Here is a 27,779-nt window from a genome sequence, read left to right on the forward strand (position 1 = left end):
TGACACCCTCTTCTGCCTGTGTGGGCATCTACATGCACCTGGTACACACATATATATACATTCAGGCATATATATATATATATATATACACACACACACACACACACACACACACACACAGAAAAAATAAATACATCTTTTTTCCATTCTTTTTTTTAGACAGGGTTTCTCTGTAGCTTTGGAGCCTGTCCTGGAACTAGCTCTTGTAGACCAGGTTGGCCTCGAACTCAAAAAGATCCGCCTGCCTCTGCCTCTCAGGTGCTGGGATTAAAGTCATGCACCACCTGGCTAAATAAATACATCTTTTTAATAAACCACTGCTTTGTTTTATGTTCATGAGTATCTCACCTGCTGGAACTGGAGTTATCAATGACTATGAGCTGCCGTGTGGGTGCTGGAAATGGAGCCTGCACCCTCTGCAACAACAGCCAGTGCTGTGAACCACTGAGCTGTCTCTCCAGTCCCAACAACAATTATACTACTACTATCATGTCTCCTGCTCTTCCCAGATTTTAATATTCACCTCATGCGGTGGTGGCGCATGTCTTTAGTCCCAGCACTTAGGAGTCAAAGGCAGGGGGGATCTCTGTGAGTTTGATGCCAGCCTCCTCCTCTCACCAAGCTTCCTCGTCAGAGTGACATTATCTTTAAACCCTGCTGGGCAATCCCTGACGTAATGCCCTGTGTAATGCCCAGGGAAGACAGGGTGATCTGGAAGTCCAACTACTTCCTTAAGATCATCCAACTTTTGGATGATTGCCCAAAAGGCTTCATTGTGGGAGCAGACAATGTGGGCTCCAAGCAGATGCAGCAGTCCTCATGTCCCTGCGAGAGAAGGCTGTGGTGCTGATGGACAAGAACACCATGATACAGAAGGCCATTCGGGGACATCTGGAAAACAACGCAGCTCTGGAGAAACTGCTGCCTCATATCCGGAGCAATGTGGGCTTTGTGTTCACCAAGGAGGACTTCAGTGAGATTAGGGACATGCTGCTGGCCAATAAGGTGCCCGTTGCTGCCTGTGCTGGAACCATCGCCCCATGTGAGGTCACTGTGCCAGCCCAGAACACTGGTCTGGGGCCAGAGACGACCTGTTTTTTCCAGGCTTTAGGCATCACCGCTAGAATCGCCAGGGGCACCCTTGAAATTCTGAGTGATATGCAGCTGATAAAACAGGAGACAACTTAGGAGCCAGTGAAGCCGCACTGCTGGCCATGCTGGACATTTCCCACTTCCGCTTTGGACTGATCACACAGCAGGTGTTTGAAAGGGCAGCATTTACAATCTGGAAGTGCTTGACATCACAGAGCAGGCTCTGCACTCTTGCTTCCTAGAGGGTGTCCGAAATATCGCCAGTGTTTGTCTGCAGATTGGCGACCTGACTGTTGCCCCAGCGCCACACTCTATCCGCAGTGGATACAAGCAGGTTCTGGCTCTGTCTATGGAGACAGAGTGCACCTTTCCGCTCTTCTACATAGCGAGTTCCAGGGCAGTCAGGGGTACACGAGACTCCATCTCAAGAAAAGATTTTCATTTAGCCTTCTCTCCGGCCCCCTGCTTGTCCTGCCTTGACTCTTCCCTCCCCTCCTCTTATCTCCTTGCTTTCCCACTTTTTCTCCCTTTTCTTTGGAAGAAATCATGGGTTTGAGACAGATTGAACGGGAAATATCTTTTTAAACATTTATTTTGTTTATTATTAACATGTGTGAGTGTGTATATTCTATGTGTGGCATGTGAGTGTGGCACATGGTGGCAGGCTGTGTGTGTGTGTGTGTAGTCTGTACGGCATGTGTATGTGTAACGTATGTGTTTGATGTGCTTGGCTGTGTGCTATGTATGTTTGCGTACGGTATGAGCGCCGCAGACAACTTCTGGGAGCCAGTCTTTAGTTTATCTCCATTGCTAGGTTCCAGGGATTGAACTTAGGTCAACAGGCTTATACAGAGAGAAATCTTTACCCACTAAGCTAGCTCATCAGTCTGGAAGTAACTTCGAGACACCTAAGAAGTATGATTGATTTTTTTGCGGGGGGAAGGAGGGGAAGTATGGTTTTAGCCCAGTCTAGCTGTATTCCCATCCCCAAGCACGGGGATTTCAGCTGAGTGTGTTTCAACAAAGTGTGGTCAACAGAGAGGTCAAGCAAGAAGCCTGAAGATGCCCAGAGGATCCAGTAAATCAGAGGTCATTGGTGACCATGGGAAAAGATGTTCTGCTGGGAGGCTGGAGTCAAAAAATGAAAAGGAAGTTCCCAGCACTCGGGAGGCAGAGGCAGGCGGATCTCTGTGAGTTCGAGACCAGCCTGGTCTACAGAGCTGGTTCCAGGACAGGCTCCAAAGCCACAGAGAAAGAAAAAAAAAAGAAAAAAGAAAAAAAAAGAGAAGGAAGTTAAGAGATAGGGGCAATGAGTATAAACAGCTCCTTTTAGAAGCTTGGTTATCTATTAGAGCATGCAACTCAGCTGCTAACACCTTCACATTAGAATTTACAGCAGCCAGTGTCATATTTCAATAGGAGAAAAGCCACTGGTTGTCAATGAAAACCCACATACTAAAGCGGAACTGGGCCCACCCCTCCTCGCAAAGTCGTGAAGCCCAGATTCTGGGAGATTGCTGTGTATATCACGGAGGCAACAAGACAAATGTGCTTCATTTGGGGGATGCACCTGTAAATCTAACCAGCATGATCTGTGTGTGCAGATGGTTTGGAAGACAATGACTGATATGGGGCCTTTTTCAGCCTGCTGATCTACTAGGAGGAAGTGGTAGAAAGAGACGAATCACCATGATGGATGCTTGCATCAGAATTGGTGACTCACAGCGTGTGTCGGCACCCGGGTCTCCCCACACTGCTAGTGACACTTCCAACTCTGCTGAGGCCACCATAAAGCCAAGAGGCAGAGTCTGCTCTCGAGGCAGAGGCACGTGACACTCAGTCCAAGACCTACGTGGGAAGGGAGGTGGCTTGGGGGACTGGAACACATAGTAATGTCACAACTTTGACATTCTTTGCCAGAGCAGGCTATTACGTTAGTCTTTGTAGATCTCAAACCTCAGACATTTGACCCATTTGGAGACACCAATGTCATTTACTTGGCACTCAGTAGAAACCAACACATATGCCCAAATCTAATCCTAACTGTTGACATCTAAAACCTTCATTGTGGAGGCCTGGGCTATAGAGAGCTTGCCTGGTATGCATGGAGTCCTGGGCCTCGCTGTGATGTTCTGAGCTTGGTCCCTAGCATCACAGAAAACCATAAGTATTCACGTTAATGGAGGGAGGACGCTAAGACATTCAAGGTCATCCTCAGCTACATAGCCTGGACTGCATGACGTCTGCCTCAAATGTGTGTGTGTGCACATTTCAGAGACAGTTCTCTGCCTTCTAATTTATCCTTTTATTTTTCCCTTGGAAGAAGCAGATTCTGGAAAGTTGATACATATGTTGGGAGAATAGAGAATGTCTGAAAACTTTTGTTTTTTTTTTTTTTTTTTTTTTTGGTTTTTTCGAGACAGGGTTTCTCTGTAGCTTTGGAGCCTGTCCTGGAACTCCCTTTGTAGACCAGGCTGGTCTCGAACTCACAGAGATCCGCCTGCCTCTGCCTCCCGAGTGCTGGGATTAAAGGCGTGCGCCACCACCGCCCGGCCAAAACTTTTGTTTTTGTTGTTTTTTCCAAGGCAGAATTTCTCTGTGTAGCCCTGACTATCCTAGCATTCACTATATAGACCAGGCTGGCCTTGACCTCACAGAGATCTGCTCCCTCAGTCAAGAGCTGGGATTAAAGGTGTGCGCCACTATGCCTGGCATTAACGTCTGAAACTTTCAAGTTGTTCCTCAAGGTAAGCATATCACAATCATCAGAGACAGAGACGCCTCACCAAGAGCAATCACATGGGTGATTCCTTAAAACCAATGCACACTTTATTTTGTTTTGACACAGGTTTCTGTGTAGAAGTGGCTGTCCTGGAACTTGATCTGTAGACCAGGCTGGCCTTGAACTCAGAGATCCACCTGCTTCTGCCTTCCAAGTAACAGCAAAAGAACATTTTTAATCCCAGTGCAAAGGCAGAGCCAGGAGGATCTCTGTGAGTCTGAGGTCAGCCTGGTCTACATATCAAGTTCTAGGGCAGCCAAGGCTACATGGTGAGACCATGTCTCAAAACCAAACCAAACCCAAAACTTCACTTTGGACATACTTAAAATGTTCTACTTCCTCGACTGTGGCTGTCAGAGATGGGGGTTCAGGTCTGAGTATCGGCTAGTGCCTGTTATCTATGAACAGACATCTGGTCCTTGCATCATTCCACTCCTCATTCAGGTTGCGAAAGACCCCAGGCTCTGGCGTATGGCATGATAACTGCTGTTAATAACAAGGATAATGATGCCAAGTGTGGTGGTGCATGCCTTTACTCCCAGTACAGGTGTGTGTGTGTGTGTGTGTGTGTGCTCACGCACATGCGCAGAGGAAAGCAAATCTCTGTGAGTTCAAGGCCAACCTGGTCTACAGAGTGAGTTCCAGGATAGCCAGGGCTATGCAAAAAAACCCTGTCTCAAAACAAACAATCAAGGATAATGACAGTACATTTGAAATTTGCTAAAAGTAGATCATAAGTATTTTTACCACACACACACACAAAGGTATATGAGGTGATAAATATGTTAATTAGCTTGATTGTGGTAATAATGCATAGTTCAGGTATGTATATATACATATATATATATATTTCAAAACATCATGTTGTACCACACACACATACACTTGTGAACTTATGTTTTTTTTTGAGGCAGAATCTCCCTGTGTAGTTCCAAGTCCTGACCTCTGCCTCCAAACCGCCAGGATTACAGGTGTGCACACCACCCCTGCTACACAGACAACTTTGATTTGTCAATTGTGCTACAACATAACTGGTGTTGAGAAGGTGTCTGGGTTTGGGTATTTCTGGAGGAGAATTGGGGGTACAGACCCACAAAGCAGGATGGCCATGCGGACTGAATTAGACAACCTGGGATGTTCTGAAAGAGCCAGTCTTACTTGGGGCAGACAACAGCCTGGCAGGGACTAGAGCAGGGGGTGGGGGATGCGTCAGGGTAGCAGGGTAGGACCCCCTGCCGGGAGAGCGGAACAATACAAATTACAATCACAAAACTCCCCCCTAGGGCTACCAGCCCTAGTTTAGGAACTGAATGAAGATAAGAAAGTAAGAAAAGGCTATTCTGCTTTCTGAGGTGTTTTTTTCTCAGGTATGGAGGATGTTTCCAGTAACCTGACTGGTCCTAAGGGATGAAGTGAGAGACAATGTGGGAAAGGGGGTGCTACAGGAAAAGCCGGCAAACAGCAGCGTCACAGCCCCCAGAGCGGTTTTGAGTCCTGGCTGGGAGAGGGAGAGAGCAAGCAAGAGGTGGGGGGTAGTTCTTCCTACTGGGCTTTTCTATGGTGCCAAGTGGCATTGGCTGCTCTCTTAGGGAAAGCCTTGGGAGCTCTTGGCTCTCCATGCTGTAAGCCTCGGGCTCTGGTTTGAGTACATGGCCTCCAGTGTCTTTTCATCTGTCCGAACAACTGTGTGTTAGCATCTTAAGACAATGCACATGTTTGCATTATCTCAGAACACTTATCAGTCTCGGACTCAGTTCTGTCTTCCACCGCGAGGGTTATGGGGAGAGAACTGAGACCCTCAGGCTTGACAGCGAATGCCTTTACCCGCTGAGCCATCTTGATGGCTTCGATGGCTTTTTTTTTTTTTTTTTAAATGAGAGACAATATAATCCAGTGTTTCCGAGAGAAGATCCTGGAACCAGCTGACCAGAGCTGAAATTCCAGCTCACCTACTAGCCAGCTTTGTGACCTTGGGCAGTTCCTAACCCCCTCTGTGCTTCAAGTTCCCTGTCTATAAAATAGTGTGATAATTGCATCTGCTTCGTTGGTTTTTGTAAGGATAAAGCAATATCACACACAAAGGCCACACCAACCCAGGTACTAAACCTGGTAAGTGCTAGCCATTTCTTGTGGCGTTTGAGGGTTTGGTTTTTTGTTTCTTCCCAGCTCCCTTGGTGGGGTCTGTCCTGAGTCTTTCCTGCAAGTTGGTGGCTGCTCAGTCCTCAGTCAGGTGGGGAGAGGCGGGTGGGCATCGGACCTGCCTCAGGGTCGATGAGATCAGTAGCTGCCAGGGCGAGAGTCCAGCGCATTCTTTCTATTCATCCCCATTCCTCTTTCCTCCCCCACCCCCTTTTCCTCTCCTTATCATTTCTTTTGGCTGTGTTTGAAGTCTGAGCCTGGTGCACGCTCTACCACTGGGCTACACCCTCAGTTCCATCTTTTCTAGTTTATTTATTAGTTGGGGTCCCTTATTTAAAACATACTTTGTCTTCTGTTTGGCTACACAAAGATAAAACTCAATAGAAAGCTAGATTGATGGAGTGACTCTTTGTTTACTTGTTTTCAAGATCATGTCTACCATTTTCTCAAGCTATTATTGGTTAATTTATTTATTTACTTAATTTTTGGTTTTGTTGGGTTTTGTTTTGTTTTGGTTTGATTTTTCAAGACAGGGTTTCTCTGTGTAACAGCTCTGGCTGTCTTGGAACTAGCTCTGTAGACCAGGCTGGCCTTGAACTCACAGAAATCCACCTGCCTCTGCCCCCCAAGTGCTGGGACTAAAGGTGTACACCACCATCTCGTGACTTTGTTTTGCTTTTTGACTCAGGACCTCCCTGTTATGTAACCCTGGCTGTCCTAGAACTGGCTATAAAGACAGGCTGGCCTAAAACTCACAGAGATCTACCTCTGAGATCAAAGGTATATTCCACAACACTTGGTCCTCCAACTTTGTTTTTTTTTTTTTTTCTTTCATTCTTTCCTTTTTTTTTTGAGACCCAAGTAGCCCTGGAACTCACTCTGTAGACCTGATTGACCTTGGGCTCAAGAGACCACGGGCCTCTGTCTCCCGAGTGCTGGGATTAAAGGTGTGTCACCACAGCCTGGCTTTCCAGCTATTTTAAAAATAGAGATATGGACGCAGGTGTGAACACAATAGTCCCAAAAAGTCTCTCTCTCTCTCTCTTTTTTTTTTTTTTTGGTTAAAAGTGTCCCATCTTCAGCGGCTTCTGAATTGCTTTTGTGACTTGGGCCAGTAAAACGGTGTCCAGGACTATTTTGTGTATGGATTATATAATGGAACAGAGACAACCTGGGGCCAAGGGCCCCTTACCTCTCAGGAAGGGGTTGATTGGTCTCTCACCAAATGCATTTGAATTCATTCTAGCCTTTGTCACAGGGCTTTCTAGAAACAGAAAGATGGTCATGGGCACAGTAGGGAAGAAATTAGATTTCTTCCGGCCCCTCCCCCATGTTTATCCAAACTGTAAACAATCCCCTTCCCTTTACCAATTTTTCTTCCCAACAGTGGTTTTGTGGACCTCAGTGCCTGTAACAGGGCAGGCTACTTCTGTAAGTTCTGAGTTCTAGGGTAGGAAACAGAATCTCAAGACCACAGTTTGGCCACTATACTTACTGCTTCCCTGCTGGGACACTTCTTCTAGTCTCTTCAATTGACACAATAGCAGACAAATGTAAACATTAATTGTTGCATTGATACATTCAAAATAGCTTATGAAGTCCTGATACTTCTAATATAAATCCAAAACTAAAAGAGAGTGTTTGTTTGTTTATTATTTGAGGCAGAGTCTCATGTAGCCCAAGCTGGCTTTAAGCAAAGGATGGCCTCAAATTCCTCATCCTTTATGCCTCCATCCCCATGTCCTGGATTACAGGCATATTACTACAGCCAGCCATATCACTACACTATTTTCTTTACAAATGCTTCATTTATTTATTTATTTTGCATCTGAGTGTGTGTGGGCTCACATGACACAGCACACTTGTAGAGGTCAGGGAACTTTGTGAAGACAGTTTCTTTTTCCCTCCTCCTCTACGGGGGATCTGGGAATCAAACTCAAGAGCATCAGGCTTGAGTTGCAAGGGCCGGCATCTGCTCAGCCGGCATCTCCCGTTTCTGTCGCTATGCTTGTATATGAATAGCCTTTGGTCTTTACAAGATAAATGTTCCTTTGTGAGCCTCATTTTTAGCTCGGTCACTGTATATTTAATACTCCCCACCAGTCCTCAGCTTGATGCTTCTCTAATCATTTTGACAGTCTTAAATGAGTTTTTAAGACTGTCTATCAAAGTTAGATTAATCAAGTGTTCTTCAGAGAAATGGGCCCAGTTTGATATAGGTATAGAAGAGGAAGACTTATCACAGTGAATCTGCTCATATGGTTACGGAGCCAAGAAGCCTCGAGATCTGGAGGAGCTAAAGACCCAGAAAACCAAAGCTCCAGTTCAAGTCCGTAGTCTTGACAGGTAGACAAGGAGCTGGGCGTCTAAGCTCGGGCCTGGGACAGAGGAGAGCTCTTGGGGTCTGAAAGCAGAAGTGCAAGCCACTTCTTTGAGGGTGAGTGTTGTTCTGTCTTATTTGGGCCATCTGTGGATTAGATCAGAGGCCCACCCACTCTCTGAAAGGCCACCTGCGACTCAGGCTGTCTATTCGAATGCTAAAGTCCTCCAAAGACACCCTGAGGAGCTACCCAGAATAACATTCAACCACTCAGTCAGGCTGACAGAAAATTAAGCAGAACTGAGTTTCTAAGTTAGTGGTAGGAATGTTTGACTAGCAAGCAAGAAGTCATGGGTTCAATCCCAAGTACCTGCCCCTTAAAAAAAAAAAATCCCAGAAAGTAGAAGCGAGAAGACTTTGATGCTGTCCAGATCAACAGTCGATTCCACCTGCTAGTTCAGAAAGTCTGCAATGGAGCTGGTAGGCTCTCATAGGAATGACTGCGATTCTCAGGCCAACGCCCATCTCCCACCGTTCCTAAGCCACTGGAATCAGGGGCTACTGAAACTAGCAGTCAAACTCCATTCTACAGAGACAGAATCTGACCCTGGCCACACAGATGTAGAGGCACCAGGGTGAACGTGGCTCTGCTGACTCAGCCCTCCACTCCCCTCGACTCTCCTGGAAATCCCCGGAGGACAAGGTTCATACCAAGAGGGCGACATTTTCTACTCTGTGGTCAATGGTTCGTGGACTGATCTGCACAGACATTCCAAGCCCCACAATCTTTCTGTGACTACTTCGGTAGGGTAAATCCTCAGACTTAGGATGGCAGAGAAGGGAGAGAAGAAGAAAGAGGATCTTAGACGGGCTTACTATAATTTAAAACTTCAGGATGCTAGTTTTTCCATTTCTTGAGCCAACCAATGATGCTATTGGGATTATCAAAGCAAGAGAAAGATGTACCTAGGAAAAATTGTGCAGACGAAAGAGGACACTTAAGATAGACACACAAAGCCAAGTGCAGGCACAAGCCTGTTGCTCAGCTGTTTGGGAGGCTGAGAGAGGAGGAGTTTGAATACCCCTCCCCCAACAGCAAACTCCACTTCCTTTTTGCTTTTGTTAAAAGACATGATCTTACTATGTAGCCCTGGCTGGTCTGGAACTCACTATGTCAACTAGGCTGGCCTCGAAGTCACAGAGATCTGCCTGTCTCTGCCACCAAGTAGTGAGATTATAGGTGTTTGCCACCACTTCCAGAGAAACTATCTGTGGATCTGTGAAAAGGGTGAGGCAAGGCAGAAAGGAAAAGGAAAGAAGGCAGGTGCAGTGGCTCACAGGATTACAAGAGTGAGGCAGGAGGATGGCTGTGAGGTGCAAGCAAACTTGGGGGACAGAATGAAACCTTGTCTCAAACAAACAAATGAAATACCAAAACAAAATAATGAGGAAAAAAAGGCCAAACTCAATTCCCAAGCAAAACAAGAAAATAAATAAATAAAAATAAAAAGAAAGAAAATAAATGATAAATGCTTGAGGAAATAGATTTATTCAATATGATTTATATATATAAATATGTATATATATTATATATATATATGTATATAGGTGTGTGTATGTATTCATTGAAACATCTTGTGTTACCTGATACTTAGGAGGCTGAGGCACAAGGATTATGAGTTTGAGGTAGTTTGGGATGAAGATAAACTCCAGGCCAGGCTGGGATTACTCCATTAATATGTGCCATTTTAATCTTTTGTTGTTTTTTCAAGACAGGGTTTCTCTGTAGCTTTGGAGCCTGTCCTGGAACTAGCTCTTGTAGACCAGGCTGACCTCGAATTTACAGAGATCCGCCTGCCTCTGCCTTCCGAGTGCTGGGATTAAAGGTGTGTGCTGTCATTTTAATCTTTTCATGGATTGGTTTAAAATTTTAATTAAAAAAAAAAATACAAAGCAGCCAGACATAATGGCATAAGCCTTTCTTTATTCCCAGCACCTGGGAGGCAGAGGCAGAGAGATCTCTGAGTTCAAGGCCACCCTAGTCTAACGGTGAGTTCTAGAACAGCCAGGCCTATGTAGAAAGACCCTGTCTCAAAAAACAAAACAAACAGGCAAAGAGTGCGTGAGCCTCCCAGAGGCTTGTCTTTCCTAAACCAGGAATTCCACCCATGGAAAAGGGGTTCTATAGTCAAGCTGGGAATGTCCAGTTTTTCCTTCCTTTATCTTTCTTTTATTTTACTAAAACATTTAATTAGTATTCAAAGTAGCAGGTTTCATTAATTCCATTAGCATACATAATTTGTTTCTTATTATTTGTGTGTGTGATCAAATGTGAGGTGTACATGTGTGTGCATATACGTGCGGAGGCCAGGGACAGCCTTGAATCCTGTTTCTCAGGACCTGCCCATCAGACCTGCCCTTGTTTGCTTTAAAATCAGGGTCTCACAATACAGCCCTGGTGGTCTCAAACTCATAGACCTTCACCTACCTCTGCTTCCCTGACACCTGTCTTTAAGACAGAGTCGTTCATGTAGAAAAAAAACAAAACTCCTGAGTAAATTAGGAGCATGGGGACTGAGAGAGGGTAGAAAGGGAGGGGAGGGGAGAAAAATATATAGCTCAATAAGAACAATAAAAAAAATACTACAAAAAAAAAAAAGACAGTCTCTCGCCAGTTTACTAATTACACCAGGCTGGCTGGCCAGTGAGCTCCAAGGAGCCTTCTCTGCCCACACCCCAGCCCCCAGCACACTGGGATTGCAAGCACCAGTCACTATGCCCAGCATCTTTTGTTTTTGTTTTGTTTGAGACAGCATCACTATGTAGCTATGGCTGTCCTGGAACTCACTATATAGACTAGGCTGACCTCCAGAGATGCGTTTGCCTCTGTCTTTCCAGTGCTGGCTTTAAAGGCATGCACCATTCCCAGCTTTTTACATATGTGCTGGGATTGAATTTAGGTCTTCATATTTGCCCTAAAAGCCCTTTGGCCACTGAGCCATATCCCCAGTCCTCAATAACTTGTTTTGCTGATCCTCCTCCCCTCCTTCCAATCCCCTTTCCTTCCATTTTTGCCCTTCTACCCACCAAAGTAGGGTATATTTTACCGAAATGTGTAAGAGATATTAGTATATCTGAAAAAAACTTCATGGAGTAATCTTCTGAATTCAGTGTGGTTCTAAGTTTGTTCCATGTCTCTGACCCCTGAAGTTTATCACTCTTAAAGTGGGTCACTAGAATGAAGCTCACGTCTCTGGAGAAATCAGGTGGGCTCCTTCCAGATCCCATATCCCAATATCAGACATGATCCAGACAATCCAGCCTGATGATAAAAAGTGTCTCCAGCCACCTGAGTAAAGTGTGACTTAGGGGAAAGGAGGAGGAAGGGGACATGGCTATAGCCACTCCAACCAAAGCCAGGCATAGGACAGAGTCGGCACACGATGAGCAGATTTGCTTTGTTGGTCCAAGGAAACATTAACTTCCTGTTTGCATCTCAAGTGAAGGTTTCCAGAAGGCAAGGATCATGTGGATTAGGAAAAATAGAACCTAAGATTTTGTTACTTGACACATTAAAAAAAAATTAATCATATTGATTTATTTTGGGTTTTTTGAGACCGGGTCTGTCTACATAGTCCTGGAACCCACTATGCAGATCTGGCTGACTTCAAACTCACAGAAATCTGCCTGCCTCTACCTGGAAAAAATGCTCAGGTTAAAAGTGTGGACCCCTGGAGTTGGAGTTACAGGCTATTGTGAACTGCCTGATTTGGGGGGAATCAGAGCCTCTTTTTTTTTTTTAATGTGGGGAGTTTTATTGAGAGAAAGGGAGTAGGGGAAGGAAAGGGGGAGGGAAGGAGGGAGGGAGGGAGGGAGGGAGGAGGGGAGGGAAGGAAGGAGGAGGAGGAGGAGGAGGAGGAGGAGAGAGAGAGAGAGAGAGAGAGAGAGAGAGGCAAACACCTACTTGCCTCTTCAGAAACAGCTTTAGATCTTTTTTTTTCAGATTTATTTATTTATTATGTATACAACATTCTGCATCTGTGTATGCCCACCCACACGCTGGAAGAGGGCGCCAGATCTCATTACAGATGGTTGTGAGCCATCATATGGTTGCTGGGAATTGAACTCAGGACCTCTAGAAGAGCAGCCAGTGCTCTTAACCACTGAGCCATCTCTCCAGCCCCTAGATCCTCTTTTTTTTTTTTTTTTTTTTGGTTTTTCGAGACAGGGTTTCTCTGTAGTTTTGGTGCCTATCCCGGAACTAGCTCTTGTAGACCAGGCTGGTCTCGAACTCCCAGAGATCCGCCTGCCTCTGCCTCCCAAGTGCTGGGATTAAAGGCGTGCGCCACCACCACCTGGCTCCCTAGATCCTCTTCTTTTTTTTATTTTTTTTTTAATTTTTTTAAAATATTTATTTATTTATTATGTATACAATATTCTGTCTGTGTGTATGCCTGCAGGCCAGAAGAGGGCACCAGACCCCATTACAGATGGTTGTGAGCCACCATGTGGTTGCGGGGAATTGAACTCAGGACCTTTGGAAGAGCAGACAATGCTCTTACCCTCTGAGCCATCTCTCCAGCCCCTAGATCCTCTTCTTTTTTTTTTTTTTTTTTTTGGTTTTTCGAGACAGGGTTTCTCTGTGGCTTTTGGAGCCTGTCCTGGAACTAGCTCTGTAGACCAGGCTGGTCTCGAACTCACAGAGATCCGCCTGCCTCTGCCTCCCGAGTGCTGGGATTAAAGGCGTGCGCCACCATCGCCCGGCTTCTAGATCCTCTTCTTAAGTGATATGTGTTCTTGATTTTTTTCCTTTCTTTCTTCCTTCCTTCTTCTCTTTCCTTCCTTCTTTTCCTTCCTTCCTTCCTTCCTTCCTTCCTTCCTTCCTTCCTTCCTTTCTTTCTTTCTTTCTTTCTTTCTTTCTTTCTTTCTTTCTTTCTTTCTTTCTTTCTTTCTTTCTTTTCTTGAAACAGAGTTCCTTTGTACAGCTCTGGCTGTCCTGGAACTCATGCTGTAGACCAGGCTGGCCTCGAACTCAGAGATCCACCTGCCTCTGCCTCCCTAGTGCTGGGAATAAAGGTGTGCACCACCACCGCCCCAGCTGCAGTATGTGTTCTTAACCACTGAACCATCTCTCCAGCCCTTGACTCACGTTTTAGTAGGTAGAATCTCATTAATGACAACTATGTTAGCAGTTCATTTTTATGTATTTGTTATCTCATTAGCTGCTGAAGAATCCAAGATGCTGGGGAGATTTATGAATAGGCTGTGTGTGGTGGTGCGTGCCTGCAGTTCCAACCCTTAGGAGGCTAAAGCAGGAGGATTGCTCTGTGTTTGAGGTTAGTCTCTGCTACATTATGAGAGGCCAGCCTGGGTTGCCTAGTAAGATCCATTCTGAGAGAGAGAGAGAGAGAGAGAGAGAGAGAGAGAGAGAGAGAGAGAGAGAGAGAGAGATGTGTCAACAGATTGTGAAATTGTCCCCTGGGGGCTGGTGTTCTTTGCTCTCTCTCTGTTTCCTGTCTCTTTAGGGCGGCAGCTGAGAGCCCTTCCTCCTTCCTCAGCCATGCCTTCCTTGCCTTAATGGACTTCACCCTCCAAATGTGAGTCTGACAGCCAAGCCGTTCCTTCTAGAATGGCTTTAAAAATCTGAGAAGACAACAGTCTAATCCTTGAACCTCGAAAATCTTATTTTCTTTTTGTTATTACTGTGTGTGGATCTGTGTGTGCACAACACACGTGTGGGGGATGCTCTCCACAGTTCACAGCACAACACACGTGTGTGGATGCTCTCCCATAGTTCACAGCACACGTGTGTGGGATGCTCTCCCACAGTTCACAGTACACGTGTGGGGATGCTCTCCACAGTTCACAGCACACGTGTGGGGATGCTCTCCCACAGTTCACAACACAGCACACGTGTGGGATGCTCTCCACAGTTCACAGCACACGTGTGGGGATGCTCTCCCACAGTTCACAGCACACGTGTGGGATGCTCTCCACAGTTCACAGCACAATACACATGTGGGGGATTCTCTCCACAGTTCACAGCACAATACACATGTGGGGGATGCTTTCCCATGTTCACAACACACATGTGGGATGCTCTCCCACAGTTCACAGCACAACACACGCATGGGATGCTCTCCCACGTTCACAACACACGTGTGGGATGCTCTTCCACAGTTCACAGCACAACACACATGTGGGGATGCTCTCCCACAGTTCACACCACACGTGTGGGATGCTCTCCACAGTTCACAACACAACACACGTGTGTGGATGCTCTCCCACAGTTCACAGCACACGTGTGTGGATGCTCTCCACAGTTCACAGCACACGTGTGAGGATGCTCTCCACAGTTCACAGCACACGTGTGTGGATGCTCTCCCACAGTTCACAGTACACGTGTGTGGATGCTCTCCACAGTTCACATGGAGATTCCACCTTGTGCCATCAGTTCTTCCTTTCTATTTATTTATTTATTTATTTATTTATTTATTTATTTATTATTTCCCAGCACTCAAGAGGCAAGGGCAACAATATCTCTGTGGGTTCAAGGCTAGTCTGGTCTACATAATGAATTCTAAGCCAGTCAAAGCTACAAAATCTAACTGTCTCAAAAAACAAAAATCCTGTGTGCATGTGTGTACAGAGGTTAAAGGTCAAGGTCAGGTGTCCTTCTTCAGTCTCTTCCATATACTTTGACCAGGGTCTCTCATTGAACCTGTAAGGTACCAGTTCCATGAGACTCTTGGCCAGCACACCCTAGAGATCCTCCTGTCTCTACTGGTTTTGCAGATTCTGACACTGTAGGATTTTTTTTCTTTACAATTTTTCTTTTTTCTCCTGAGACAGGGTTTCTCTGTATCTTTGGAGCCTGTCCTAGAACTAGCTCTTGTAGACCAGACTGGCCTCAAACTCAAAAAGATCCGCCTGGTGGCATGTGCTTTTAAGCACAGCACTCGGGAGGCAGAGGTAGGCGGATCTCTGGGAGTTCGAGGCCAGCCTGGTCTACAAGAGCTAGTTCCAGGACAGGAAAAAAAAAAAAAAAAAAAAAAGCATGTGCCACCACCACCGCCTGGCTACAATTTTTCTTTTAAAACATTCTTATCGCCGGGCGGTGGTGGCGCACGCCTTTAATCCCAGCACTTGGGAGGCATAGGCAGGCGGATCTCTGTGAGTTCGAGACCAGCCTGGTCTACAAGAGCTAGTTCCAGGACAGGCTCCAAAACCACAGAGAAACTCTGTCTCGAAAAACCAAAAAAAAAAATAATAAATAAAATAAATAAATAAAACATTCTTATTTTTTGAGAACTTTGTGCAATGCTTTGATCATATTCACCCCCAACATTCTCCAACTCTGCCCCAATCTACTTCCCTCTCCCCACCCATCCAACTCTGTTTCTCTCTCTCAGCCCAGTTAAATCCAGTTTGTGCTGCCCAAATAGTTATCGGTGTGGAGCCTGCCCTGGAGTTTGGTAGATTTTTTTAGGGATCATACACCTTTTTTTTTTTTTTTTTAAAAAAAAAAAAAAAACCTGACTTTTCCTCTTGCAGCAGATATCAAATACCTAGAGTTCCTCCCATGGGGAAACCTTATGTCTACCTCCCCTTCACTATGCTGGTGTGCTGGCTAGATTTATGTCTACCTCCCCTTCACCATGCTGGTGTGCTGGCTAGATTTATGTCAACTGGACACAAGTTAAATTCATTTGGAGAGAAGAATGCTCAGTTGAAAAGATGCCTCCATGTGATGATCTGGTTGTAGGGCATTTTCTTAATTAGTGACCCACGGGGAGGACCTGACCTGACCCATTGTGGGTGATGCCATCCCTGGGCTGGTGGTCTTGGTTCTATAAGAAAGCCAAGTGAACAAGCCATGTGCAGTAAGCCAGTAAGCAGCACCCCTCTGCATCAGCTCCGGTCTCCAGGTTCCTGCCTTGTTTGAGTACCTGTTCTACTCCTTCAATCATGGACTAAGATGTGGAAGTACGAGCCAAATACCTTTCCTCCCCAACGTCCTTTTGGTCGTGATACTTGATCTCAGCAATAGTAACCATAACTGAGGCTTAAGCAGCTCTTGTGCAAGCTGCCACAGTTGCTGCAGGTTCATAAGTGCATCTGCCCTGTGCTATCCCAGAAACACTACCACCTCCGCCTCTTAAAGTCTTTCTGCCTTGGCTCTTCCTTGACGATCCCTGAGCCTTGGGAGGAGGGATGCTGTGGACATCCTGCTTAGGACTGAGCACTCTGCAATCCCTCTGTGGATATTGACCAGTTGTAGATCTGTGTTAATTGTCATCTAATGCAAGAAAAGCCTTGTGTGATGAGGGCTGAGAGGTGCGTTAGTACGTGGGTGTAGAAATAAGTCATCAGGAGTTTAAAACTGTGCCCATCAAGGAGAGTAGGCTCTCCCCTGGGGCCTAGGAGCTCCCTAACCACAGGTTCCTGACCTTGATAATGGTGTCAGGTATGGGCTCCATCTGGTGGAAGTTGCTTTTATGTGGGTGCTGGAGATCTGAACTCAGATCCTCATGTTTGCACAGCAAGCGAGCCATCTCCCGGGTGTCCCCCACCCCTGCCACTTTTTAAAAGCTATCTGTTTACATTTGGAAAGAGAATTTGCTTTAAAAACGTAAAATTACAAAAAGGAAAGAAAGCAAAACTAAAACCAAAGCAAAACCAAACAAACAAACAAGCAAACACTTTCTGGGGTATTTTGTACACAGTATACAGGCAATAATAACATGGACCATAAACATTGGGGAGGTTACAGGGGTCCTGGCCATAAGCATATATTCCACTCACAAGGAAATTTTGAGTAGCAAAGTGTAAGATTAATATTTATCACTATGGTTGGTAATTGTATGCACCAGCTTTATGTTTTTGTTTGTTCTTGAGACAGGGTCTCACTGTGTAGCCCAGGCCTCAAACTCAGAGATGCAGCGGCCTCTGCCTCCTGAGTACAGACTCTAAAGGCATGTGCTACCACGCCTGCCTTGCACTCAGTTTCAACACCATGATGAAATCAGGCAAAACCCACGATAGGTCACCCAAAGAGCAGAAATCTCAAAAAATTCTTTCACAAATGTAGATGTGCAAAAAGAACATCTCTCTGTTTATTGGGGAAATTTCATAAGATCAGTGTTGTCATAACGCACCTTGGCAGACAAATTTAAAACAAAAGCATATGATGTTTTAAAATAAATCACATAGGACTTATACCTCCAATGTTGGAATGCAAAGATGAAATATAATTGGGTGATGGTGGTGCATGCCTCCCAGTACTTGAAAGGCAAAGGCAGGGGGTCTCTGTGAGTTCAAGGCCAGCCTGGTTGGTATACAAGGCCAGTTCCAGAACAGCCAAGGCTACACAGAAAAATTCTGTCTTGAAAAACCAAAATAAATAAAGAAAGAAAGAAAGAAAGGAAGGAAGAAAGAAAAAGAAAGAAAGAAATGTATAGCATGGTGACCTGTAAAATATGCTGGCCTTCATTCAGGTGTCTACCTGCAGTGCTAACTATCGGGAGATTCGGGCAGGAGAATTATTTGAAATCAGGTGTTCAAGACCAGTCTGTGTAATACACTGAAATCACCATCTTAAAAGAATAGAAAATAGGGCAGGAGAGATGTTTCAGTGGTTAAGAGTATCAGCTGCTCTTCCAGAGGACCTGGGTTCTACTCCCAGCACCCACAGGGCAGCTCACAGACATCTGTAATTCCAGTTTTAGGAGGTACAATGCCCTCTCCCAGACTCTGTGAGCACTGTGTGTGTGTGCTGCACCAAGCAGGTAAAACATCTATACACATAGATAGATAGATAGATAGATAGATAGATAGATAGATAGATAGATAGATAGATAGATGATAGATAGATAGGTAGATAGATAGATGATAGATAGATAGATAGATAGATAGATAGATAGATAGATAGATAGATAGAACAGAAAATAAGAGTGGGGGAGGGGGGAGACAGACGGGAACAAACAAAAAACTTTAGGATAACTCCCCATCGGAGAAAGTACAAGAATAGATTGTAATCAATCACCTGGGGGCGACCCACCAGCGCTGCTTTCAGTCAGTAATTAGCTGTATTTGGAAGTCCCACTGCAGAGTGGAATAGCCGCTTTTTCCTGTTAGGGCAGGGCTCTCTTTGGAAAGTACGTTTACGTTCATTTTCCGCGTGGCGTGCTCCTCAAGCCATTCCTCTGGTTTGACACACAGGGACGTGAGCCTTCTCTGTTAGACTTCCCCTTCTTCTGGGCTAGGCTGCTGTGTTGTGGGGATGCAGAAATGTGTTCCTCGTGCGCTCCACTTGTATGCAGACCACAAATTTGGCGTAAACAGTGCCCGCGATGGAAGTGAGCTGCCACGCCTAAGGGTTTTCTTATCCTACTGGGTGCAAGAAGGATTTCCAAGCTATTCAGTAGCTTTGCTGACTTCTGTGGGCAAATGTGACTTTAATTCATTAAAAGTCTCTGGAATTTCACCAGCCAAAGGAATGCCAAACCAGAGTCAGGACTCGTTTTAAACTGATGTTTTTCCCATTGCCGTATCATGTGGTTAATCTAGTCATCTGAATTTCCTATCAAAAGCATTGGGCTGGGTGTGGGGGGTGGGGGGAAGGACAGACACATGTTTGTTAGTAACTTAAAATTCATCTTTAGGAGCCTTGTTTGCACCTAATTTCAAATACGCCATCATAGTCTGGGGTTCAAGAGGCATACCATACAGTTTCTTCTGCAGAGTTTATACATATTCAAATGAGTGCTTATCAAGGGTTTGGATTCATTCATCCATTAACCAAGTCCTAAACAAGCAATTAAGTCATAGAACTTTCAGCTGGGCAGTGGTGACGCATGCCTTTAATCCCAGCACTCAGGAAGGCAGAGGCAGGAGGATCTCTGTGAGTTTCAGGCCAGCTAGGGCTACACAATGATGCGCCATAGAACTTTCATATCCAACAATTTGGTTGTGCCTTCTTTGTGTGTGTGCGTGTGTGTGAAGGCCAGAGGTGGACTTTGGGTGTCACCCTCAGGGTGCCATCCAGCTGCTCATTGACAGGAACTCACCAGTTAGGCTACACTGGCCAATCTGTGAGCTCCTGGGCTCCTCCTGTCTTCCTCCTCCCAGCACTGGATTTTGAGCGCTCCACCGTGTCCAGTTTTATTTTTGTGTATATGTATTCCTGCCTGCCTGTATGTCTGTGTACCATGTAGGTGTAGTGCCCTAAGGGCTGGGTGTGATGGTACACCTCTTTACTCCCAGAATTCAGGAAGCAAAGGCAGGTGGATCTCTATGAGTTTAGGACCTGCCAGGGTTACATAGAGTTCCAGGTGAGCCAAGGCTGAATAGTAAAAGCCTGTCTTAAACAAATCAAATTCTTTCAAAAAAGAAAAAAAAAGAGTTATTTTTATTTTATGCGCATTGGTGTGTATGTCTGTGTGAGGGGATTGGGTAGCCCGAAACTAGAGTTACAGACAATTGTAAGCTGCTATGTAGGTGCTGGGAATGGAACCAGATCTTCTGGAAGAGCAGTCAGTGCTCTTAACTGTAGAACCATCTCTCCTGTAAAACCCTGTCTTAAAAAAAGAAAGAGGAGAGAGAAAGAGAGTGAGAGGGAGAGAGAGAGATTGGGTTCTCTGATACATTGTGAGGTCCTTCCTTCCTTCCTTCCTTCCTTCCTTCCTTCCTTCCTTCCTTCCTTCCTTCCTTCCTTCCTTTTCAGTTTTTCACGAACAGAGTTTCCTGGAACTCACTCTGTAGATCCGGCTTGTCTCGAACTTGGAGATCTGCCTGCTTCTGCCCCCCAAGTGCTGGGATTAAAGGTGTGCATCACCACCCAGCTTTAATTTCCACTGTAACATTTACAAACACCACCACAAATTAAAATATGTATGTGACCACATAACTATAGAAAACTTGATTTACATACTTCCCAGAAGTAGATAGGAAGAGAGAATAATTCATAAACATCATATACAGTCCAGATTGTTCTCTTGACTCCAGGGCAGTATGTACCCCGCCTCATGGTTAGTGTCACAAAGAATCTGCACCTTGAGAAAATCAAATAGTCTAGGGACCCTCATGGGCATAAAACTACTCTAGTGCTTCAGACCTTGAAGTATAAAAATGAGTTTTTGGTAAAACAAGGACCCATACATCTTCAGACATGACCTAAACTTGCATCTGAGAAGCCTTTGAGAGGCAGTCACCTAATGCTTGAGACCCTAGCTGGCTCATTTTATTCTTCAAAAGGAAAAGAAGGTGAGGTGGAGAGATGGCTCAGCAGTTAACAGCACACACTGCTCTTGCAGAGGTCCTGAGTTTAGTTCCCAGCACTCATCTAAGAAACTCATAATTGTTTATAACTACAGTTTCAGGGACTGGATGCCTTTGGTCTCTGCAGGCACACCTGTGCACACTTACACATATAGACACGCATGCACTTTAAAAATAAAAATAAATATTTTTAAAAGGAAGCTAGGTGTGATGATTTATTTGATCCTATAATTTCAATACTTGGGAGACTGGAAATTGTCATGAGTTTGAACCAGCCTGAGCTAGAATAAGATGCTGTCTCAATGAAATCCTACCTATTTGGGATACTGAATCAGCCAGGAGAATTGCCCCAGTTCAGGGGTTCATAGCAAGGCCCAGTCTCTTTTTGGAGAGAAAGATAAAGTAACTCCCGTATTCTGGAGGCAGAACCATAAAGATCAACACAAGTTTGAAGCAGCCCATACTACAGGGTAGGAACCTGTTTTACACACACACACACACAAAACAAAAGCAGAAACAAAAATTTTAAAAGGGGATGACCTACAGGAAGAGACATAAAAAAGTACTAAAAACTGTGGGTAAATGGCCCAGTCCAGCATTTCTCCTTTAGTGAGAATGATTCTAGAGCTCCGATGTAGGCTTGCTTTTCAAATAATGATAAACATGAAGCTGAGTACACTTATGCAGCAGAGTGAGGTCCCTGTTATACCAGCACTAGGGACTCAGAGGCAGCAGAACCAGCTCAAGGTCACCCTTGAAGCCAGCCTGGGCTATGGAAGATGCTCTCTCGAAAAAGCAACAAATGAACTAAACAACAGAAATACTGACATGTATTCCGTCATGAACATGGCAGGGTCTAACGTTAGTGCTATTTTAGCATCTGTAAAGTGGCATAGACATGTTGGTACATCCCATATATGACAGTCAATATTCACAAAAACAAGAATTTACTAACTTCTCAGAAATGTATAAAAATGATGTATCTTTCTCCACAATTTACCCCTTTGATTATTTTCGGGTTCCCTAAGGGGTCCTGAGAACCCCAGCTAAAAACCATTGACCCTAAACCTTAACTAAATAAAATGTGCAACGTTTTAGATCTATCCTCGAGATTAGTTGATTCTCTGCTTCTGTGGTAAGGCCAGGGGAGGACCTGTTCTGTGAGTTTGGATAATTGGTACAGCAGGCTGGGTGATTAAGGAGGTGCCCAGGTCTCCCACAGAAACTCAGTGCCTAGGCAGCCTCCAAGGATGCCTGAGAGCCTCTCCTGGCACGATGTGGTTCACTCCTGGATCCTCCCCTCTCGGCCTTACGGAAGGGTTGCTGTGCAGCCTCCTCTATGTCCTCAGACCCTCCTCCCCACATTCCATGGCATGATGTGTCTTCCAGGCCACACAGGAAGGACCCCGAAGATAGAGCTTGCCCCTTGAGAGGAGGAGAGGAGCTCCCCTTGATGCAAGAACCTCCCTCTTTGTTAGATTCCTGGCCGTGTGGAAACCCCCCAGAGCAAAAAGGACCCAGCCACTCATTCTGTCACCCCCTCTACCCACCCTCTGGCTGGAAAGGGCTGAAATGTCCTGGAGTTGCTAAGCAACAGGACAGAATTCAATGATGACTGTACCCAGAGAATTGCTACACCCTCAGTATTGCGCAGTGTGTAAGATAATGCAGCACTTTCCTTGGAGGTCTAGAAAGGGGGTGGAAAAGAGACATGATTTCTGAAGTGGCCTAAGGGAGTCAAAACAGGCTGACCATGGAGGCCAAGCTCATTGTACAAAGTAGGTTAGAGCGGTCTCCACCTCAGGCACACTAATCTTCACCACACCAGGACCTGTCAAAACCTAAGATGGCTCAGCAGGTGAAGGCACCTGCCACCAAGTCTGATGACCTTAGTTTAATTCTCAGGAGAGCTGGCTCAGTCATTAAGAGCACTTGTTCTTGCAGAGGATCCAGGTTCAAATCCCAGAACTTAATCGGCAGCTCACAACCACCTGTAATTTCAGTTCCAGGGAATCTGACGCCCCCTTCTGACCTCAAAGGGCATCGGGCACACACATGGTACACAGAAGGCATACACATGGTACACAGACAGACATGTGAGCAAAACACTCATGCACATAATAAAATAAAATAAAGGTGGCGGTGCATACCTTTAATCCCAGAACTTGGGAGGCAGAGGCAGTCGGATCTCTGTGAGTTCAAGGCCAGCATAGTCTATAGAGTGAGTTACAGGACAGTCAAGGCTACCCAGAGAAATCCTGTCTTGAAAAATAACAACAACATAATAATAATAAGAATAACAGTAGTAGTAAAAACAAAATTCAAGAATGTTAAGAAGCCAATAAAATACAGCACAGGGTTCTTGATTTTTTTTTTTTTAAGTTGTAACAGTCATTTTTTCAGACAACTGGAAAACTTGAATATGGCTTACATAGTGCTGTTTTGGGTACGATGTCTTAACTTTGATGACAGCAGTGAGTTATGCAGCAAAATGTCCTTTTCCTGATGGGGGCTTTAGCACCAGAGTAAAGGTTTAAGAAAACATATACATTCAAAGAGGGGAATTAAAGTGTCCAATGCTAACAGGAGAATCTGGGTTACGGTGCTCATTGTACTATTTTTATAATGTTCCTGTAGGTTTGAACATTTTCAAAAAAGGGGGGGAGAGCTCAAGGCTTGGCACAACTAGCCAGTCAGGATAAATCGGTCTCTGGATGTGTGAGCTGATTCTTATTCCTGCTTGAGAATGGGCTAATCAAAGAAATGGGGTAGCAGAGCCGTGGAAGAAGATGTTTCTGGCGTGGACTTGAGAAGCTGGGGCCTCCCTTTTTCTGCCCTGCCTTCCAAAGGGTATAAACAGTGTTCCCAGACACACAGAGATCTCCTGCATGGGTGGTGGTATCACGCTCTCCACACTGTGGGAGGAAAATGTCTGGGCCCACCCTGCCGGGTCATCAACCACATTCCCAGCCTGACTTTTCCATGTCACCTCGGAAGAAGGAGACAGCACTCTGACTGAGAAGCGGGTGAGTTCCGTCCTCTGGGAGACTCACCTGTACTGGGGTGCCCTTGCTCACCGCAACACCGACTAACCCTTCTCTGCAGACGTCAGCCACTTGTTTAGATACTTTTCACCTTTCTTTTTAAAGAAACCATTCTTTAGGGCCGGAGAGATGTCTCAGCAGTTAAGAGCACTGACTGATCTTCCAGAAGACCTGGGTTCAATTCTCAGCACCCACATGGCAGTTCCCAACTCTAGTTCCAGGGGATCCAACAGACACACACAGACACACATGCAGGCAAAACACCAAAGCACGTAAATAGAAATCAATTTAGAAGAAAATGTTTTTATTCTTTCTTTCTTTCTGTGTGTGTGTGTGTGTGTGTATGTGTGTGGCGAATGGAGAGAGAGGGAGGGACACACACAGAGAGACAGAGAGAGACCAAGACAGAGAGAAAGGAGTTTACAGGTGCTTGCAGTGATGGGTCCCTGGAGTTGGAGTTACTGGTGATTGTGAGCTTCCCCAATGTGGATACTGGGAACAGAACTTGAGTACACTGCAAGAGCCTGAAACCTTCTTAACTGTGTTCTCCTTAGTCCCAGTCACTCTTCATGATAGCGGTTGAATTGTTTCTTCCACTTGTAGGGAAATAGGCTCAGAGAAGGTTTTTTTTTTTTTTTTGGTTTTTTGAGACAGGGTTTCTCTGTGGTTTTGGAGCCTGTCCTGGAACTAGCTCTGGTAGACCAGGCTGGTCTCGAACTCACAGAGATCCGCCTGCCTCTGCCTCCCAAGTGCTGGGATTAAAGGCGTGTGCCACCACCGCCCGGCTCTCAGAGAAGGTTTAAAGTCTTTGTGACTGCCTCCTGAGCAAGAGTCTGGATCCAGGACCTCCTGACTCCTGAGTTCTCACAACACGGCTTCTCTGGATCGTGGTGTGTGTGTGTGTGTGTGTGTGTGTGTGTGTAGCTTGATACTACGCAAAACTCCACCCCCAATGTGGTCAGCCAGCCCTCAGAAGTTAGTGAAAGTGAGAAGCCTGAGCTCAGAGAAGAGGCTCGTGGCAGATTCTGAGTTGGGACACGAGAATTTGCTCCCTCTGTGACCTTTACTACCACCGGGACTCCCCCATAACCACCGTCCGAGACAGATAAAACCCGCAGGGAAGGCTGGGTGGGTTATAAATGTGTACACAGCCCTCTTTGACTTCTCTTTTAGGGACCCTGGTTGATTTCTAAAAGCGCTCCTTTTGGGGAATTCCTGTGGTCACCCTTTGACTCCTGGGCATCTCTCTTAGTCTCTCATGACTGATGGAGGAGGGTCATCTGTCTATCTGTTGCTTTCATTGGTTAATTAATAAAGAAACTGCTTGGCCTCTGATAGGGTAGAGTTTAGATAGGCGGAGTAGACAGAACAGAATGCTGGAAGAAGCCGAATCAGTGAGTCGCCATGATTCTCCCACTCCAGACAGACGCAGGTTAAGATCTTTCCTGGTAAGCCAGCTTGTGGTGCTACACAGAATATTAGAAATGGGTTAGGTCAATATGTAAGAGTTAGCCAATAAGAGGCTGGAACTAATGGGCCAGGCAGTGTTCAAAAGAATACAGTTTTACGTGTAATTATTCCGGGTAAAGCTAACTGGGTGGCGGGACACAGCCCCGCCGTTTTTATTACAACACATGACAAGCATGCCTCATGCGGCCATGTCCCTGCTAGTCCCCTGCTGTCACCCTTTCCCTCCCGAGTCTCTGAAAACTCAGGAAACCATCATGTCTAGGCCAGGTCTTTCCATTCTGGGCCCCAAACCTCTGCTCTTGTTTTCTTAGTGGAAGGAACACTTTCACTTCCTTCCAGCAGCTGTCATTTCTTTTTTTTCCTTTCTTTCTTTCTTTCTTTCTTTCTTTCTTTCTTTCTTTCTTTCTTTCTTTCTTTCTTTCCTTCCTTCCTTCCTTCCTTCCTTCCTTCCTTCCTTCCTTTTTTTTTTTTGTTTGTTTGTTTGTTTTATTTGAGACAGGGTTTCTCTGCATTGTTACTGGCTGTCCTGGAATTTGCTTTGTAGGCAGGCTGGCCTCCAACTCAGTGAGATTGCCTCTGTCTCCCAAGTGCTGGGGCTAAAGGTGTGCGCCATCATTGCCTGGCCCTATCATTTCTTCTTAAGTCAAAGTGCCAAATGCCAGATTCCATAATGATTCCTGATTTCTTCTCTTGCACAAGTTCCTCTTCCTGTATTCCACCTATATCCATATAACACGAATATACACATACCCATGCCTGTCAGTTCCATTACCTATGTATCTATCATCTGTCCAAACACGTCTTCTACAGTTCGATCTTTATTGAGCACTTAGTATTTACCAAACACAAAGGGACACAAAGCCTAGCTTTTGCCTTGGGCAGGGCCCGCCAAATAACAAGCTGGGTTAAAAGTTCTTCTCGAATGGTGTGCTAGGACCGTAGTAGATCAGAGAAGAAAAAGGGCTAAGTGGTCGGAAGGCCTCAGGGAGGGCTGGCTCAGAGTTGCATCTTCATCTTTTTTGTTTCTGCTCTGTGGCAGTCACTCCACAGGTTGCCCATTTAGTCTCTGAAGAAGCACCTGTAGCCACCTGTGTGGAAGGTTCTTTCTGTGATCCACAGTCAGAGCACCCCTCCCAAAAGTCGGTTCTACAGTCCTTGGTCAGTGCTTGGACTTTTCTGTATTAGACTTTTGTTGTTATTGCTTTGTTTGTTGAGACAAGACCTCTCTACAGCCCTCGCTGTCTTGGAACTCAGTGCTTCTGCCTCCTGACTATGCTCAGTTTAAAGGTTTATTTTTATTTTTTTTTATTTTTTTGAGGAGCACAAACATGGCCTCCAGGAGGCTATTTATTTGGAATGGAAAATTCTGGGTAAGTATGGGAGCTGGGTCAGCTGGGGGTTCTGTGTAGTCTCCTCATCTTGTGTCCTCTCGTCTTCTCCTTTCTCAGTGATGTGGACCATGATGATGATGAGGACCATGGTGCCCGGGGCCATGGGGATGGTGAGGACCAGGGTGCCCAGGGCCGTGATGATGGTGAGGATCATGCCCGGGGCCATGGCCATGGGGTGGGCAAGCAGGTCCTGGAGGGTGGGGTCCCACAGGACAGTGTCCTGGGCCAGGAGGTGGTGGACCAGGGGGTGGTGGACCATGAGGAGGGCAATGACCCTTGTGACCTGGATACATCTTTATGGGGCAAGAGCAGGAAGTGACACACGCAACACCTGAGAGGTAAGAGCCAGGGACAGGAAGGCTCTAAAGGTTTATTTTTATTATTTTGCATTATGTATAGATGTATGTGTTTGCATGTATGTGCACACGAGTTCATGCACCTAAAGCGGCCAGAGGCCTCAGATGCCCTTGGAGCTGGAGTGACAGCCAGTCATGGGGCACTTGACGTGGCTGGGTGCTGGAAATTGAACTTCTCTGGAAGAGAAGCATATTCAATCTAAACCACAGAGCCATCTCTTTAAGCCCTAAAAAGTATATGGGAGCCGGGCGGTGGTGGCGCCTTTAATCCCAGCACTCGGGAGGCAGAGGCAGGCGGATCTCTGTGAGTTCGAGGCCAGCCTGGTCTACAAGAGCTAGTTCCAGGACAGGCTCCAAAACCACAGAGAAACTCTATCTCGAAAAACAAAACAAAACAACAACAACAAAAAAGTATATGGGATTTTTGTTGTTGTTGTTGTTTTTTGTTTGTTTTCTCGAGACAGGGTTTCTCTGTGTAACAGCCCTGGCTATCCTGGAACTCACTCTGTAGACCAGGCTGGCCTCGAATTGACAGAGATTTGCCTGTCTCTGCCTCCCCATTGCTGGGATTAAAGGAGTGCACCACCACCGCCCGGCTAGTACATGGGATTTTTAAGGCTCTATTGCCTCTTCATTGAGGGTGGTGACTCACATCTACATCCCAGCATATGGACAGCTGAGGCAGGAGGCCTTCTGGGAGTTGGAACCTAGCTAGGACTACATAATAAGTTTTAGAACAACATGGGCTACAGAGTGAGACCTTACCTCAAAAAAAAAAAAAAACAAAACAAAAACAAAGCCAAACCAAATGAAAAGCAATGATAACAACACCTATTGCCTCTAACACTCTAGCAGAGGTAGCAAGGGCAGCTAATCTCCTCCAGGGCTGAGAAGGGCTAAAGTCAG

The 27,779-nt window shown here is 45.6% G+C and overlaps 1 pseudogene; it reads left to right on the forward strand.

Annotated features, from left to right (window-relative positions):
• Nucleotides 1-688: 688 nt before the first annotated feature.
• Nucleotides 689-26,836, forward strand: LOC130880995 (60S acidic ribosomal protein P0-like; annotated as a pseudogene).
• The last annotated feature ends 943 nt before the right edge of the window (nucleotides 26,837-27,779 follow it).

The sequence above is a fragment of the Chionomys nivalis genome, chromosome 9 (genome assembly GCF_950005125.1).
Source record: "Chionomys nivalis chromosome 9, mChiNiv1.1, whole genome shotgun sequence".
Classification (NCBI taxonomy): domain Eukaryota; kingdom Metazoa; phylum Chordata; class Mammalia; order Rodentia; family Cricetidae; genus Chionomys; species Chionomys nivalis.